The sequence below is a fragment of the Lygodium microphyllum genome, chromosome 15 (assembly GCF_053477565.2).
Source record: "Lygodium microphyllum isolate KBCC chromosome 15, Lygodium_microphyllum_v1.1.10, whole genome shotgun sequence".
In the NCBI taxonomy this organism is placed as follows: domain Eukaryota; kingdom Viridiplantae; phylum Streptophyta; class Polypodiopsida; order Schizaeales; family Lygodiaceae; genus Lygodium; species Lygodium microphyllum.
This window is the reverse complement of record NC_141149.1, coordinates 55,664,321-55,682,505: the sequence shown is the minus strand read 5'-3', so window position 1 is coordinate 55,682,505 and position 18,185 is coordinate 55,664,321. Positions and strand designations below refer to the sequence as shown.

At 44.4% G+C, this 18,185-nt stretch overlaps 1 pseudogene; it reads left to right on the top strand.

Annotated features, from left to right (window-relative positions):
• LOC148024553 (glutamate--glyoxylate aminotransferase 1-like) overlaps positions 1-18,185 on the top strand; it is a 229,556-nt pseudogene that overhangs the window by 144,542 nt on the left and 66,829 nt on the right.

Sequence of the window (18,185 nt, the reverse complement as noted above, 5' to 3'; positions counted from 1 at the left end):
CCCACAAATCGCACGTAAACACCCTCTTGGGAGGGGCAAATTGAATATTATCAAGGCAATTTTTTTTTTATTTTTACCCCTTTTCCCCAGCCGATGCACGGCTGGAGGAGAGGGAGTGTGGGGGGATGGGCTTGGTGGAGTCGTGGGCTGCATGGGGAGGGGGGAACCCATGCAGGGGGCCACGTGGTGGAGCTCTTCTCTCCCCCCCCTTGTCCTATATAAACACCCGCTAAGGTGTTGAAAAGGGGAGAGGGAGGACAAACGGCTGCTGCCATCGCCGTGTTGGAGGGTAGAGGCTGCGTGGAGAGAGGAAGGGGAGTTGCTGTCGACGCTGGGAGAGAAGAAGGTTGCCGCTGTACTCGCTGCCGTGATGTGGGAAGGACGCCACCGCCTTGCTGGAGACCACCAGGCCGCCGCCCATCCCCGCCATTGTCATCAAGTCCTTTCCCTTGTCTTCGACGCCTTTTCCTTCCCAATCATTGGGCCTCCCACGACGTCATTGCTGATCTTCAGAAGCTTCCTAGAAGCTTCTTTAAGAAGCTTCTAAGGATAAGCCCATAAGCCTTGGTCCTACGCGCCCTTTGCGGTTTTAAAACCGGGCCTTCCATAAGCCCAAAACCCGCAAGCCCAGTACTCTCAAGGATCCGCACTTTGGAAGGGATCTCCGGCGTACGAGGGAAAAGGGGAAAGATCTTGAAGCTGCTCACAACAGTTGGAGAAGACTCACCGATCGCGTAAGGGTAAAGGCAAACCGGAAGTCCGTAAGCACGCTAACGATGGCTCCCAAGAAGTCGCAAGGCGCGCCTGCGGGAGGTTCTTCTCCTAGCATTCACGTGGACATCTCCCCGAGCCCACAGACCCAGGTTTTTACTATTGTGATTTCATACTAAAGTAATGCATTAAGCATGACAACTCCATGGATTAGGAAGCACCCATGCATGTTCAAATTCACCTAGCCTAGTTAAATGCAATTGGAAAAAATTGGTATTTTCAATATAAACGCTAATTGTCCATCCATCTTACGACCTTAATAGTAAATTGCCTTGTCGTGCATTTTCAAAGGAAAGCCACATATTGCCTAGGGTTAAAGAGGAAATTGTTAAGTGCATTGGTCATGAAGGAAAGGAGTATTTTTGCAATAACTCCCTTCGTTATGATTCGCATGAGGGAATTGTTAATTTCTGTTGCACGGCATGAAAAAGAACACCGATCTTATAAGTTGCATGGGAAAAGATGCTTGCAAATGGATTAAATCGACACTTGCCTTAGTATTGCATGAACTTCATTCACGATGTTGTTGTATCTAAGGGTCGCACTTATATTTTTGCAAATTTCATTTCATCAAGTTGCATTTAGGAATGATTGCATGGCTTATAAAAGCATGAAATTCAAATACTTAGACAAAAGGTTGTAGGCGTTATTCCTTGATGTAAATCCTAGTAGGCCCTATGTAAGTTATTCTTCAAATTATCATGCCTTTTGACTTTAGCAAAAAGGGATAGGGCTATTGCGGATCTTATGGTGCGTAGAAGTAATGAATTACATGTTTACATATATTGTAACATTTTGCAACTATTTTTTACTTTAGATCAAGTTTATCATCTCTAGGAAAGAATTGTCCTTGTCATAAGACAAGTAGGTCAATTTACCCAAGTCATTTGTGGTATCATGACTGTTAGGGTTTCGTATAGGCATAACTAGCCGATTCGATAAAAACCTCAAGTACTAGCTAGGGCTTGGCACGTTAGAAATGCAGCCAAGTATCGTACTTGGACGCCAAGTCGAAGTCCTCAAACCCAAAGGTCCTACCCACCTTTCCGGAATGTTGAGTCAATTGGACGCTCACACAAATAATGATCTAGGGTTTCTACCCTAAGGATCATTCGACCTAATGCTAGAACTTGGATTGAGTTGGGATCCCTAGGACCGAACGTTGTCGGCCTAGTGCGTTTAGGATTGGGTTGAGTAAGAAGACACCCTAAACCCTACTTCTAGCCTAACCATAATTCCTTGACCAGAAAACACCGTTCAATGGGTGAAATGATCCCTTGGAATAGAGGCGACACTTGTGCAAACAAGTTGCAACGTCGCATAGACTTGGGGTTAGTTCACAAGAGAGTTTTGCCATTTCTTGAAATGAGGTTGGCAAGTTCTTGCGCAAGTTTAACTTGCAAGAGGATGAGTAGTCATCCTGTTACATCACCCTTATTGGGAAAATTTGCCAAGTTAAGGGAAGTAGATATTTGCTTGGAAGCAGATGATCAATCAATAAATTAACGCGACATGGTCGCTAGAATTTACTATTAATAAAACCTAAGGTATTGGTTAAGTTGGGTTAACAGGGTATGGCCCTAACTCAAGGACAAAAAGGGTGAACGAACAAACCCTTGAGGTTCTTGCCAAGTCGCAATTGATCCCAGATCGAATGCTGGATGCATTCAGAGAGAAGGATTCACTCCTTAACAATTGGCCAAATAAACGACCACTGGAAATTGATTGTGCTTGTAATAGTTTAGAAAGCACTGTTTGCATTGTTTGCTCAAGGAACTAAAGGATGAAAAGATATCTAAATGCTTCAGGTTGAAGGCTTGAAGGGAGAGGCAGCTTCAGTTACCCCCGACTGCCTGCCTGACCCTAACCAAGGGGGTTGTTGACCGCGCCGGGAACGTGAACCGAACCCGCCGCAAAAGGTCTTTCCGTTGAGCTCTACTTGGAGCAGGAGGACGCTTGGGTGCCAGGGGGGGCTCTGGCCGTAAATCCCTCGCCTTCCGGGTCCTGCACAGGAGGCTAACGTGACTCGGGATTGGATCTCGAGGCCCGCATACTAGTCTACGGGCAGAAGTTTGGAATAGTGATCCCTAGCGGATTACTGGATAAGCCTTCGGGCGGATTATGGACAAGCCTACGGGCGGAACTCCTTGTATTTCAAAGATAAAATGATGAAATGATAATAAAGAAGTTGTTTGATATTGTTTTTCTATGTCACGTGATAAGATTACGTGAAGGAACCAGTGCTTAACAGGGTTAATTAAAGAAGCTGTTTGTTATATGTCAAATTAATATGTTAGATAATTACATAACTAAAACAAACCGAGGAAAGTGCGGAGGATGGACCATGGGTCCGTCCTACGGATGGGTGGTCCCGGTTAGCCGGGAACTTTTCTCAAAAATCTCGAAGAACAGCGGGATGATCATCATCATCAAAACGAATAACGAGAACGATGACCTAGAGTTACATCTTACCCAATTTACGTTGTTTTAGGGGAACGGAATGGGACTATGCCTTATGGCTGAGAGGTTGAGTTTTGCATCCCTCTCGTTTCCCATTCTCCTTGAACCAAGTGCAGCGTGAATCCGCTTCGGACCTGGCGTTTCTGCGTAAAGTAGTTCGCTTGGGTCTGACGCTAGTTGCTGTTAGCTAATGACCAAACAAGAAAACCCAAATTCCGGTCGATCCTAAGTGGGAACGGCCAGGATACTTCCGCGACGTGGCAGACACGGGAAGACCTAGATTGCAAAACCCGTAACATTCCATGGGAGTGCCGGGCGGAGTTTTCTAGACATCATTTCCGATGGACTGCTAAGACGTGTCCTGGATGATTCTAGTGGACACATTACAGTTGGTATCAGAGCCGACCAACAACGGAATTGTTTTTATGAGATCTCAATAAAAGGAAGAATTATTTTTTTTTTGTTGCTATCCAAACATTTCCTCATCTTCATTACTGTCTTGCAAAACTATGAAGCGTGGAACAAGTTTTTGGTGTTCCGGATCATGTTTATGACTGCAATGCATTCTCCACATTATAGGCAGAGAGTTGAAATGATGAACATCCTGGAGCAGATTTATAATCCATTACCTTTATATATAGAACGAAGATGGACTGGGACTTCAGGAATGTACTACATAGCTGCCCACCGGTTCGCTTATCTACAAACCAACCTAAAGAGGATCAAGTGGTTGGAAGACTTGAAAGTCGTGAAGCTGTTCATTTTTGTGGAAGCTCACGTAAATTTGACTTTGCATATTCAAGGTCGGAGGGTTGAATTGAACTCATATGTATATGAGGAAGTAACCCGTGTAATCCCAGCCGACAGGATTAAGGTGTTGGGCCGCCATGAGAAGTATGGATTCCAGCGGAAAGGATATCCTGAACTTCCAATGAATTATCGATTCCTAAAGATCCATGACCCAAAACCCTACTATTACACAGTTCCTGTAGACAAATGCAATACAACGTTGTTCTCCCCAAACTAAATGTTATGATTGGATTATCATCACACGAGATGTTGTATAAGGCTACGCCCATGTAAATATAAATAAGGAGTTCTTTTATCAATATCCGACTGTGCATCAAGGTTGTTACAAAAAGTTAAGTAGCTTCATGATTTACGAGATAGCTGAACTAAAGATAAGCTAATGTCAATTATCATACAATAACGTTAAGAAAACTTTTACCCAGGCACAACCCCAGGTACAGGTTCCAAATTCGCCCCCTACATCAAGTACTGCTGTGATCCAGGAGAAGAAGTTCCTCCTCAAACAGATAAAGCCACCCGAGTTTGACGGGAGAGGCAGATTCGTCCAGTCTGATGCTGAAATTTGGATTGAATCTATGGAGGATTACTTTGAAGCAGCTGGTACTGCACCTACCAATCAGGCCATGCTCGCCAAATTAAAACTCACCGGTGAAGCTAGACTATGGTGGAAACAATGGTGCAGGGATCAAGGGACTTCAGAGGGGTCCATTACCTGGGAGAAGTTAAAGCAAGCCGTGCAGGGGAGATATTTGCCACCTGCATATCGTACACAAAAAATGAATGAGTTCTATGAGCTAAAACAGCTAGGACTCACCCTTGACGCATACTACTCTAAATTTGTCTCACTCTTAAAGTATGCACCACAAATAGACACGACGCAGCAGGTGTCCAAATTTTGCGCGGGCTTAAATCCACCTGTAAATACCCGTCTCGAATCTATGCGACCATCAGATCTTCAGGATGCACTCATTCGAGCGGCACCTATAATTCAGGAAGTGCAAGCTAGACCAAGGGGTATTAAGAATTGGTCTTATAGCGACCCGAACAGAGGAGCATTCAGACCCCAAGTGAAGAGAGTTCAAGGTCTCAATCAGGGACAAAGGAAGAAAGCAAGGACAAATAACGTCAACAACTTTGTTCCTACTCACAGTAATGGCCGAAACCTTCGATGTTTCCACTGCAATGAACTCGGTCACTTCAAAAGGCAATGTCCCAAGCTCAGCGAGGGACATCGTCAAGGTGCAGGCCGCGGTCAAGGAGCCGCCACCCGTGGAAGAGGAAGAACTGCCTGCATTACCAATAGGCAAAGATGTGAAGCAGAAGAAGAGGAAGATCCGACTATGGAAGCGGAATTCGAAAGAGCGACAGTCCATGCCACTTTACACAAGAAGGGGCCGAATCGCCAGTTCTCGGTGATTCAAACACCGTCGGACTATCAAGGTAAAGGCTTCAAAACCTTGATTGATTGTGGCAGTACACATTCCTTTATCTCACCAGCGTGTGCTAAAAGATTAGGAATAGCCACAGTAGAAGCACCTACCCTACTTGTGGAATTGGCAAACGGTCGTGAGGTAACTTGTACCAGGCAAACTGCTAAGGAAGAGTTCTTTCTAGGAGGAAAGAAAACCTCAGTCAAATTCAGAGTCATGAATTTAGGTATCCATGAGTGTCTACTCGGGATGGATTGGCTTAAGCCTAATGACGCCCACATCCACTTTTTAAAGGGTCAAGTTTCCTTTCGAAACTTTGAAAGAGAGTTTTTTTCAACTCAAGGTGAGGCAGGAGTACCAAGAATCCAGTTAGCCAAAGTATCGCGGATCATAAAAGGGGTTAGAAAAGGATTACCTGTTTACCTGATCAAACTCAACAAGTTAGATCAAAAGGAAGAGTCTCATGAGGGACCCTCTTGGCTAAAGGAATACGCTGACGTATTCCCTGAGGAATTGACTGAACTTCCACCTCCAAGAGAAGTTGATCATGACATAAGGCTAATGCCTGGAGCTGCGCCAATTGCAAAGAGGCCTTATAGAATGTCCATACCAGAAGCTATTGAGTTGAAGGAACAACTCAAGCAACTGTTAGATCAGGGTTACATCCGGCCTAGCAACTCACCATGGGGAGCTCCAGTACTATTCCAGAAAAAGAAAGATGGGACACTTCGACTATGTATTGATTACCGTGGGTTGAATCAATCAACAGTCAAGAACAAGTATCCTATTCCTAGAATAGATGAGCTTCTTGATCGCCTTCAAGGTGCAAAGATCTTCTCCAAAATTGATCTCAGGTCAGGTTACTATCAAATAAGGATCAAGGATGAAGATATTCCAAAAACGGCCTTCAATACAAGATATGGGCACTTTGAGTTCTTGGTTATGTCATTCGGGCTTACAAATGCACCTGCCACCTTCAATAGATTAATGCAGGATATTTTTAGACCATATCTTGATGATTTCGTGCTTGTCGTCTTCGATGACACTTTAGTTTATTCTAAACAGGAAGAAGATCATGAACCTCAACTTTGGATTGTCCTTGAGACAATGAGGTCTCATAAGCTGTATGCAAAAATGAAGAAGTGTGCATTCTTCAAACGTCAGATTGAATATCTAGGATTCATAGTATCATCAGAAGGAATATCAGTAGACCCAGCCAAAGTCAGAGATGTGCTTGAATGGCCAATACCAGTATCCGTCAAAGAAATACGTAGTTTTCTTGGCTTGACAGGATGGTATAGGGTCTTTATCAAAAACTATGCTTTGATTGCAGCACCTCTTACCGACTTGCTAAAGAAGCAGACTTCTATTACATGGTCAACTCCCGAACAAAACAGCTTCGACCAATTGAAGCAATGTTTGGTATCAGCACCTATTCTAAAACTTCCTGACCTCAATAAGGAGTTCGAGGTAGTAACTGATGCCAGCATTCTTGCCTTGGGGTGTGTACTTATGCAGGAAAGTCATCCAGTAGCATATTCTTCAAGGAAATTGAAGAGTCATGAAAAGAATTATGCCACGCATGATCTGGAATTATTAGCTGTCATCCATGCTCTAAAGCTTTGGAGACACTACCTATTGGGTAACAAGTTTACTCTAGTAACCGATCATAAGAGTCTCAAATGGATTTTTACCCAGAACGAGCTCAACATGAGGCAACGTCGATGGATTGAAGTATTGGAGGAGTATGATTTTGAAATCAAGTATCGACTAGGGAAAGAGAATGTAGTTGCTGATGCACTCAGTCGTAAGGCATTCCTAAATTCCCTAATCTTGCAGAATCCATCAACGGCCAGATCTCTGGCTACAAAGGTATCTATGCCAAGCAACCCTATACTCGAACTAGCTAGAGAGGAAGCATGCCATGATTTGGCCTACCAAACCATGATAAAAGAAATATCTACCAAGGAGCAGAATCTGAAGTCACAAGCTAAGTATCAGAAATTTTCCATTGATAATGGACTTGTCTACTACAGAACAAGGCTGTGTATACCAACAAGGCAGTCACTTAAGCAGAAGATATTATGGGAAGCTCATGATTCCCCTTTCGCAGGACATCCTGGCTATGCAAAAACTCTTAATGCAGTTAGGAAGAGCTACCATTGGGAGAGGCTCAAAGGTGACGTTCTCAAATATGTCACTGAATGTTTGTCTTGCCAACGTATCAAGGCTGAACATGTCATGATGCCAGGAAAATTGCAACCACTTGACATTCCCCAAATGAAATGGGAATTCATCAGTATGGATTTTGTGGTGGGCTTACCCCAAGTCCAAGGAGGATACAACTCCATTATGGTTGTAGTTGACATGCTTACTAAGGTTGCACACCTGATTCCAGTAAAGACAAACTATAAAGCCTCCGACATTGCAAGATTCTTTATCAAGGAGATATTCAAGCTACATGGGTTACCTAGAAGGATCATTAGCGATCGAGATTCTCTCTTCACTTCACACTTCTGGAGAGCTATCTTTGAAGCTATTGGGACTCAACTCTGTTTTAGCACTGCCTACCATCCCCAAACGGATGGACAAATAGAGCGAGTAAATCAAATCATTGAGGATATGCTTAGGGCATACTGCTGTCGAGAGCCGAAGATGTGGATTCAGTACTTGCCGTTAGTAGAATTTGCCTACAATGCTTCCTACCAGCAGAGCATTCAAATGACCCCTTTCCAGGCATTGTATGGTCATGATTGTCGAAGTCCCCTAAACTTTTCTGATCCAACCCTAAGAGTTGAAGCTTCAAGACAAATGTTGGAGGACATGGATGACCAAATAAGGTCAATAAGACAAGACATACAAGCAGCCAAAGATAGACAACACTACAAGATATAGACCTTATAGCGACGTTTAAAGCGACGAAAATACAAATAACAAAATTTGCCCCCGTCGTCGCAAAAAGCGTCGTTATTGACGACGCCATGGAATCGTCGCTATTTGCGTCGCTATATGCGTCGCTATTTGCGTCGCTATATGCGTCGCAAATGCGACGCATATAGAGACGCAAATAGCGACGCATATAGCGACGGTTACAGAGAATTTGCGACGCTGATAGCGACGACAATAGCGACGCCTGCAGTAAATTTGCGACGCAAATAGCGACGGTAACAGAGGAAAAAAAAATTTGTGGCCCTGCCACATATAGCACTGTGTGCTGTATGAGAGCCATACAAAATAGTTTCTGCACTGCTGCATACAAAGCGTTTGCAAACAAAAAGAATCTATACTGAAATCATAAAACTGATAGATGAAATAAATACATGATATCGCATAAAATGCGATTGGTACAATCATAAAACAATATCACTAATACATAGAAAATGTCTACATAGATCGGGCGACTAAAAACTAAAGGTATGTGAGCGCTAAGGATCCGAGGGCGAGCTACAAATCGTCGTCCCCCGAAAGCTCGTCCCTCTGCAAAGGAGCATCAAACGGATTCTGCAGAAAAAGAAACAACATATCAATCCACCATATAATAATGCATTCAAATATCTCATGGTAACTACGGACATGAAAGATGAGAGACTTACTGGGCCGCCGCGTCTGTACAATCGGTCGATCAATGATCTGAGACCGTGCCTCTCTGCATATTGAGTCTCAAGGCCTTGCGGATCACGATTTGTAATGGAGTGCTGCAAAGAAAACAAAATGCTAACTGTTAGAAATATGATTGTCAGTACAAATAATATCTCAAAAAAACAAATAAGCAAAACAAAAGAGAAACTTACAAAGTCCTCCAAATATGTCCTGTGGCCGCCACTCCCAAGATGATGTACCGATCCGGCCTCGATTCGTGCCCTCGCCGCCTCCCGCTGCTGACTCCAACGTCCTGGCGAATTTGTAGCCTCCTCCCTCAGTCGGCGCCAGTCCTCTACATCTAACCACTCGGGCTTTGGAGCCCCACTCTTGATTGCCTTGCGTGCGTCGGATCGTCTATGTGACATGTATGCACGCATGCAATCCATCATCCAGCCCGTAGAGAATCTATCCACTGCGGCTGGCACCGGGAACTCCTCATGCAAGGATGCTACTATGTACTCCTTGCTCCCCTCCGGTATGTTCCTCCAATGATCCAGGACGTTGTGCCGAAAAACTTGTTGGCACAACTCCCTCATGCGAGCTATCACCCTCCTCCCCTCATCATTCATGATGATAGCTCCTGACCTGCCATCCACTAGGTATCCATAATCCCTAGGAGTGTGCCTCGTATGGGCCCTCTCCCATCTCCGTCCACGCTCCTGGGCATATCCAGGAGACCCCTGAACATCCGGTGTACCGACGGGGGTACCCTCTCCCGGAGTGCCACTGAAAGGGGTGCCACCAGAGGGGGTGCCACCAAAAGGAGTGCCACCAGAGGGGGTGCCACCAAAAGGAGTGCCACCAAAAGGCGTGACATCTGCCGACGGCTGCGCAAAAGCCGGAGTAACTGGAGTGGACGTCCCCACAGGTGTGACAAATCCTGGAGGTGACCGAGCTCTAGCTGAACGACGAGACGGAGACACCGCGTCCGTGTCTCCACAGCAGCACCCCCTGATCCTCCTGCAGTCGCAGTCCCTCCCTCTGGCCCAAGTCGCGAGCGTCGAGATCGTCTGCTCGAAGCTGAAGCATCTGATCGCACTGAAGCTGATCTAGCAGAGCGCCCTGACGAAGAACGAGACAGCTCCTGATCTGCTATCTCTCTGAATCTCGCGAGCTGATCTGGAGACATACGTGCCATCATCTCCTGAAACTCCTCATCGCTCATCCCTCGACTCATCCTGAAAATAAAGATACCTGCAGAGATAAAAAATAATGTTAGAATAATCAATTGAAACTATACAAAGCGCATTAATATAAATCATTTTTGAAAAATCCATCTTAAAATGCATATCTTATCTACCTTTATGGAAGATCTAAACAACGAATTGAGTAATACAATTCTCCAAGAATGAAGTATTCTATGGTCCCATGTTAATCTCCTGACATAACTCTGCATACACTGGAAGGTCGATAGACATGTCACCACAAAAGAACGAGTCTACCTCGTTCTCAAAAAATTCTACGACTTCTGTATTTCCATCATTGTTAGCCGATGCGGGCTCCAAGCTTGCGGTGGCCTCCACCCCTTGTAATTTCGATCCCTCTATTTGCATATATTCTTCATCTATGCCTGGAACATCGCTTTGATCGTATACTCTCGCACCTCTAGGAGTTGAAGGTATAACATACCACCATCGAGGTTGTCGGGGATTTGGATAGAAGATTACCTGTTCACAAACACTTACAAACCGTCTTCAAATCATTGTGACATAAAGCATGTCGTATTACAATTAGCAAGCAAATGACTAGAAGATTACCTGTTCACAATGTGCCGGCAACACAAAGGTGTCGCGCAAATCCATCCATTTTTTTTCGGAATCTATTTCGAGAAATCCAGATGGACCTCGTCGAACCGTTGCGCCAGCTCCTCCAAGTACCACTTTGAACCACTGCACATCGAATATTATCATGGAGAAGCTACGGTAATCCACCGTAATAATACTTTGCAAATTCCCAAAATACTCCATCTCATCCACAACCGTGTTCGGATCCGTTGCTCGTCGCCGGCTCTCTTGCTCAAACCTTGCCATGACACCACAGTCCATAAGACCTGAGAGAAATTATCCTATACTCAATTTAAGGGATCTCCACTTCTATAACAATAATTTTGGGTTAATTTTGATGAAGTACGTGGCCGTATGCAAAGCACATTGCATATCATTATCGATACGTATATTATCTTAAATTTCATTCCCTTCCCTCTCCCTCTCCCTCTCCCTCACCCTCTCCCTCTCTTTCTCTCACCCTCTCCCTCACCCTCTCGTTCTCTTTCTCTCCCTCTCTCATTTCCTCCCTCCTCCTCCCTCTCCCTCTTTCTCCCTCTTTCTCCCTCTCCCTCTCCCTCACTCCCTCGCTCCCTCTCCCTCCCCCTCCCTCTTTCTCTCCCTCTCTCATTTCCTTCCCCTCCCCCTCCCTCTCCCTCTCCCTCTCCCTCTCCCTCTCTATCTCTCTTTCTCTCTCATTTCCTAAACAAGCAAAAAATAAAGTGATTTAAACATCCTCCAAGCAAAAGGGAGAGGGAGAGATACAATGCACTCTCCCTCTCTTTCTCTTTCTATCCCTCTCTCATTTCCTTCCCCTTCCTATCCCTCTCACTCTCTTTCTCTCTCATTTCCTCTCCTAAACAAGAAAAAAATAAAGTGATTCAAACATTAAACAAGCAAAAGGGAGAGGGAGGGAGAGAGAGAATGCACTCTCCCTCCTTCTCCCTCTCTTTTTCTTTCTCTCCCTCTCCTATTTCCTCCCTCTCCCTCTCCCTCTATTTCTCTTTCTCTTTCTTTCCCTTTCCCTCTCCCTCTCCCTCTCTTTCTCTCTTACTCTCTCATTTCCTCTCCTAAACAAGCAAAGAAGAAAGTAATTTAAACATTAAACAAGCAAAAGGGAGAGAGAGAGAGAGAGAATGCACTCTCACTCTCTTTCTCTCCCTCTCCCTCTCTTTCTCTCCCTCTCTCTCCCTCTCCCTCTCCTTCTCTTTCTTTTCCTATCCTAAATAAACAAAAGAGAACGATTTAAACCTTCAACAAGTAAAAGAAAGAGAGAGGGAGACTCACCAATGAGATATGGCGAGCGTGGGCGGCTTCTCTTTGCAACGAGGGCTCCTCCTCTCCTTCGCGAACAACGACGGTGGCGGTGGCGGTGGCGGCGGCGGCGGCAACAAGTCTCTTCCTCCTCTTCTTTCACAAAGCCTTGGCTCTCTCCCTCGCTCTCCCTCTCAAAAGGCGAAGAAAACAAAATGAAAACGGCGCTCTGGTTTCGGCCGCGCTTTTTTTCCCTGCGGCGTCGCTATATGCGTCGCTATTTGCGTCGCAAATAGCGACGCATATAGCGACGCAAATAGCGACGCATATAGCGACGCCAATAGCGACGCCGATAAACGCCGTCGCTAATCGGCATCGCTATTGCCCCAGTCCCTTGTAGTGAAAAGGCATATGCGGATTTGAAATGCCAAGAGAGGGTCTTCGGAGAAGGAGACATGGTCTTCATTTGTGTACGCCCTAAAAGGAGTTCTCTATCTCTAGGAGAATGCAAGAAGCTAAGTCCAAGGTATTGTGGGCTGTATAAAATCCTCAAATGCCTGGGACCCAATGCTTATAAATTGCAACTTCCTGATAACCTAAAAGTTCACAATGTATTCCATATTAGTCTCTTAAAAAAATATGTACCCAACCCTAATCATGTACTTGATGACCAACAAATTGTAATGCCTAGCCAAGGAGTCCTTGAACTAAGACCGGATAAGATTTTAGATGTTAGGGAGAGACAGTTAAGATCTAGAACCTTGAAAGAATGCCTCGTCCAGTGGAAAGATTATCCCGAAGAGGATGCTACCTAGATGGATGAAAGCTCTCTCAACCTTCAATATCCCCAGTTTATCTCGAGATGAGGACATCTCAATTCTTCTAAGGGGGAGAGAATGTAATATTCCCACTCATGAAAATTGACTTCCCGCACACTGCGTAAACCTCGTGCAAAGGTTATCTGTCATATTGGAATTGCCGGCAGTGTAATCTGTGACCTGCATGCGAGAAATCGGGACCTCCGCATTGGCAAAGCAAACCCGAGGGTTCAAACCCACAAATCGCACGTAAACACCCTCTTGGGAGGGGCAAATTGAATATTATCAAGGCAATTTTTTTTTTATTTTTACCCCTTTTCCCCAGCCGATGCACGGCTGGAGGAGAGGGAGTGTGGGGGGATGGGCTTGGTGGAGTCGTGGGCTGCATGGGGAGGGGGGAACCCATGCAGGGGGCCACGTGGTGGAGCTCTTCTCTCCCCCCCCTTGTCCTATATAAACACCCGCTAAGGTGTTGAAAAGGGGAGAGGGAGGACAGACGGCTGCTGCCATCGCCGTGTTGGAGGGCAGAGGCTGCGTGGAGAGAGGAAGGGGAGTTGCTGTCAACGCTGGGAGAGAAGAAGGCCGCCGCTGTACTCGCTGCCGTGATGTGGGAAGGACGCCGCCGCCTTGCTGGAGACCACCAGGCCGCCGCCCATCCCCGCCATCATCATCAAGTCCTTTCCCTTGTCTTCGACGCCTTTTCCTTCCCAATCATTGGGCCTCCCACGACGTCGTTGCTGATCTTCAGAAGCTTCCTAGAAGCTTCTTTAAGAAGCTTCTAAGGATAAGCCCATAAGCCTTGGTCCTACGCGCCCTTTGCGGTTTTAAAAGCGGGCCTTCCATAAGCCCAAAACCCGCAAGCCCGGTACTCTCAAGGATCCGCACTTTGGAAGGGATCTCCGGCGTACGAGGGAAAAGGGGAAAGATCTTGAAGCTGCTCACAACAGTTGGAGAAGACTCACCGATCGCGTAAGGGTAAAGGCAAACCGGAAGTCCGTAAGCACGCTAACGATGGCTCCCAAGAAGTCGCAAGGCGCGCCTGCGGGAGGTTCTTCTCCTAGCATTCACGTGGACATCTCCCCGAGCCCACAGACCCAGGTTTTTACTATTGTGATTTCATACTAAAGTAATGCATTAAGCATGACAACTCCATGGATTAGGAAGCACCCATGCATGTTCAAATTCACCTAGCCTAGTTAAATGCAATTGGGAAAAATTGGTATTTTCAATATAAACGCTAATTGTCCATCCATCTTACGACCTTAATAGTAAATTGCCTTGTCGTGCATTTTCAAAGGAAAGCCACATATTGCCTAGGGTTAAAGAGGAAATTGTTAAGTGCATTGGTCATGAAGGAAAGGAGTATTTTTGCAATAACTCCCTTTGTTATGATTCGCATGAGGGAATTGTTAATTTCTGTTGCACGGCATGAAAAAGAACACCGATCTTATAAGTTGCATGGGAAAAGATGCTTGCAAATGGATTAAATCGACACTTGCCTTAGTATTGCATGAACTTCATTCACGATGTTGTTGTATCTAAGGGTCGCACTTATATTTTTGCAAATTTCATTTCATCAAGTTGCATTTAGGAATGATTGCATGGCTTATAAAAGCATGAAATTCAAATACTTAGACAAAAGGTTGTAGGCGTTATTCCTTGATGTAAATCCTAGTAGGCCCTATGTAAGTTATTTTTCAAATTATCATGCCTTTTGACTTTAGCAAAAAGGGATAGGGCTATTGCGGATCTTATGGTGCGTAGAAGTAATGAATTACATGTTTACATATATTGTAACATTTTGCAACTATTTTTTACTTTAGATCAAGTTTATCATCTCTAGGAAAGAATTGTCCTTGTCATAAGACAAGTAGGTCAATTTACCCAAGTCATTTGTGGTATCATGACTGTTAGGGTTTCGTATAGGCATAACTAGCCGATTCGATAAAAACCTCAAGTACTAGCTAGGGCTTGGCACGTTAGAAATGCAGCCAAGTATCGTACTTGGACGCCAAGTCGAAGTCCTCAAACCCAAAGGTCCTACCCACCTTTCCGGAATGTTGAGTCAATTGGACGCTCACGCAAATAATGATCTAGGGTTTCTACCCTAAGGATCATTCGACCTAATGCTAGAACTTGGATTGAGTTGGGATCCCTAGGACCGAACGTTGTCGGCCTAGTGCGTTTAGGATTGGGTTGAGTAAGAAGACACCCTAAACCCTACTTCTAGCCTAATCATAATTCCTTGACCAGAAAACACCGTTCAATGGGTGAAATGATCCCTTGGAATAGAGGCGACACTTGTGCAAACAAGTTGCAACGTCGCATAGACTTGGGGTTAGTTCACAAGAGAGTTTTGCCATTTCTTGAAATGAGGTTGGCAAGTTCTTGTGCAAGTTTAACTTGAAAGAGGATGAGTAGTCATCCTGTTACATCACCCTTATTGGGAAAATTTGCCAAGTTAAGGGAAGTAGGTATTTGCTTGGAAGCAGATGATCAATCAATAAATTAATGCGACATGGTCGCTAGAATTTACTATTAATAAAACCTAAGGTATTGGTTAAGTTGGGTTAACAGGGTATGGCCCTAACTCAAGGACAAAAAGGGTGAACGAACAAACCCTTGAGGTTCTTGCCAAGTCGCAATTGATCCCAGATCGAATGCTGGATGCATTCGGAGAGAAGGATTCACTCCTTAACAGTTGGCCAAATAAACGACCACTGGAAATTGATTGTGCTTGTAATAGTTTAGAAAGCACTGTTTGCATTGTTTGCTCAAGGAACTAAAGGATGAAAAGATATCTAAATGCTTCAGGTTGAAGGCCTGAAGGGAGAGGCAACTTCAGTTACCCCCGACTGCCTGCCTGACCCTAACCAAGGGGGTTGTTGACCGCGCTGGGAACGTGGACCGAACCCGCCGCGAGAGGTCTTTTCGTTGAGCTCTACTTGGAGCAGGAGGACGCTTGGGTGCCAGGGGGGGCCGTAAATCCCTCGCCTTCCGAGTCCTGCACAAGAGGCTAACGTGACCCGGGATTGGATCTTGAGGCCCGCATACTAGTCTACGGGCAGAAGCTTGGAGTAGTGATCCCTAGCAGATTACTGGATAAGCCTTCGGGTGGATTATGAACAAGCCTACGGGCGGAACTCCTTGTATTTCAAAGATAAAATGATGAAATGATAATAAAGAAGTTGTTTGATATTGTTTTTCTATGTCACGTGATAAGATTACGTGAAGGAACCAGTGCTTAACAGGGTTAATTAAAGAAGCTGTTTGTTATATGTCAAATTAATGTGTTAGATAATTACATAACTAAAACAAACCGAGGAAAGTGCGGAGGATGGACCATGGGTCCGTCCTACGGATGGGTGGTCCCGGTTAGCTGGGAACTTTTCTCAAAAATCTCGAAGAACAGCGGGATGATCATCATCATCAAAACGAATAACGAGAACGATGACCTAGAGTTACATCTTACCCAATTTACGTTGTTTTAGGGGAACGGAATGGGACTATGCCTTATGGCTGAGAGGTTGAGTTTTGCATCCCTCTCGTTTTCCATTCTCCTTGAACCAAGTGCAGCGTGAATCCGCTTCGGACCTGGCGTTTCTGCGTAAAGTAGTTCGCTTGGGTCTGACGCTAGTTGCTGTTAGCTAATGACCAAATAGGAAAACCCAAATTCCAGTCGATCCTAAGTGGGAACGGCCAGGATACTTCCGCTACGTGGCAGACACGGGAAGACCTAGATTGCAAAACCCGTAACATTCCATGGGAGTGCCGAGCGGAGTTTTCTAGACATCCTTTCCGATGGACTGCTAAGACGTGTCCTGGATGATTCTAGTGGACACGTTACAAAATAGGCATGACCAAAATATAGGCGTGGCGCCTATCAAAATATAATCCATAGATCGAATACTCGTTATCCTCCAATGCTTTCCTCCGCCATTGTTGCTATCTCTACACATCAACTGAAGCATTCACAATCGTTAGTAAAATAATACAATTAAACCGACAAAAGTGAATACCATTAGGAGAAATATGGACTCTCTTTTTTGCCCCTTAAGGGGTTTCTCTCACCTCTCTCTCTCTAAAAAGAGATTCCAAAATAATATTATAAAAAGAGATCTTCTACAATCAAGCAAATCTTGTTTTTGTGTTTTCAATAGATTTCACCTATTATTTTATTCCCAAACTGCAGGATAAGGTCACTTTTTCTCAAAATCCTCATAACTAAAAAAATACAATTCTATTTTTTCTAAAAACGCAGCCAATCATTCTTTAATGCCCTCATGACTCTTTAATGCCCTCTTTAGTGCCCTCATGACTTTTCAATCATTCTCATTCTCGCTTCTTAAAAGGGAGGAAGTTAAAAAACGATATAAAATGACGTACACATCATATTTTAAGATTATTTTTTACCCAGAGACACCTTTTTGACTCGAGAGTTTCCTTGTAAATTTTCATCTTTTTTGGACAAGTATATACCTATTTCTGGGAATTTTTTCATTCCCTCAGAAAGCTCTAGTTTTGTCCCAAATTTTGTGCATTCTTCTCTTTCCCTCCAGAATATGGTTTCTTGCATACGAGTTCTTCTGAAGTAGCATTGAGGAGTAGTTTTGATACCATTTGTTGAAATCAAAGAATCTCTATCTACAACACACTCTACCCTGCTACAAACCATCTTCCTCTTCAGAAATATGCAGTAAGAAATCTCGGTCTTTAATAGTCTATACTACAAGCAATCCAGTGATAATGGAGGTATCTTTATTTTTTAAATCTTTGTGATGTTATTATTATTCACAGTTGTTGTTCAGTCCTTAAGCATCAATTCATAGAGAGAGAAAGAGGGGGAGAGAGAGAGAGAGAGGAGGGGAGAAGGGGGGGACAGAGAGGACTGTGTGAGATGAACAAAGAAAATAAGTGATAGAGTGACAGATAGTAAATTAGGGTAGAAGATAAGATGATGTTATTGTTTTCCACTAGCCAAGCTTCAGTATGAATGTGTTTAGGGTTTCCTTGATGAATTTTTGTTGAGAGAGAGAGAGAGAGAGAGAAAGAGAGAGAGAGAGAGAGAGAATATTTTGGATAGAACAGAAGATAAGATTTGATGCTAATTAGAGGTAGATTAAAAGCCAAGATTACAAGCTGATTAGGGGTTGATTAGGGTCTATCAAGACTGAAAGCAAGAGAAAGAGACAAGAACCAACTGGGTTTTAAAGAAAACACAGATATAGTGAATCAAA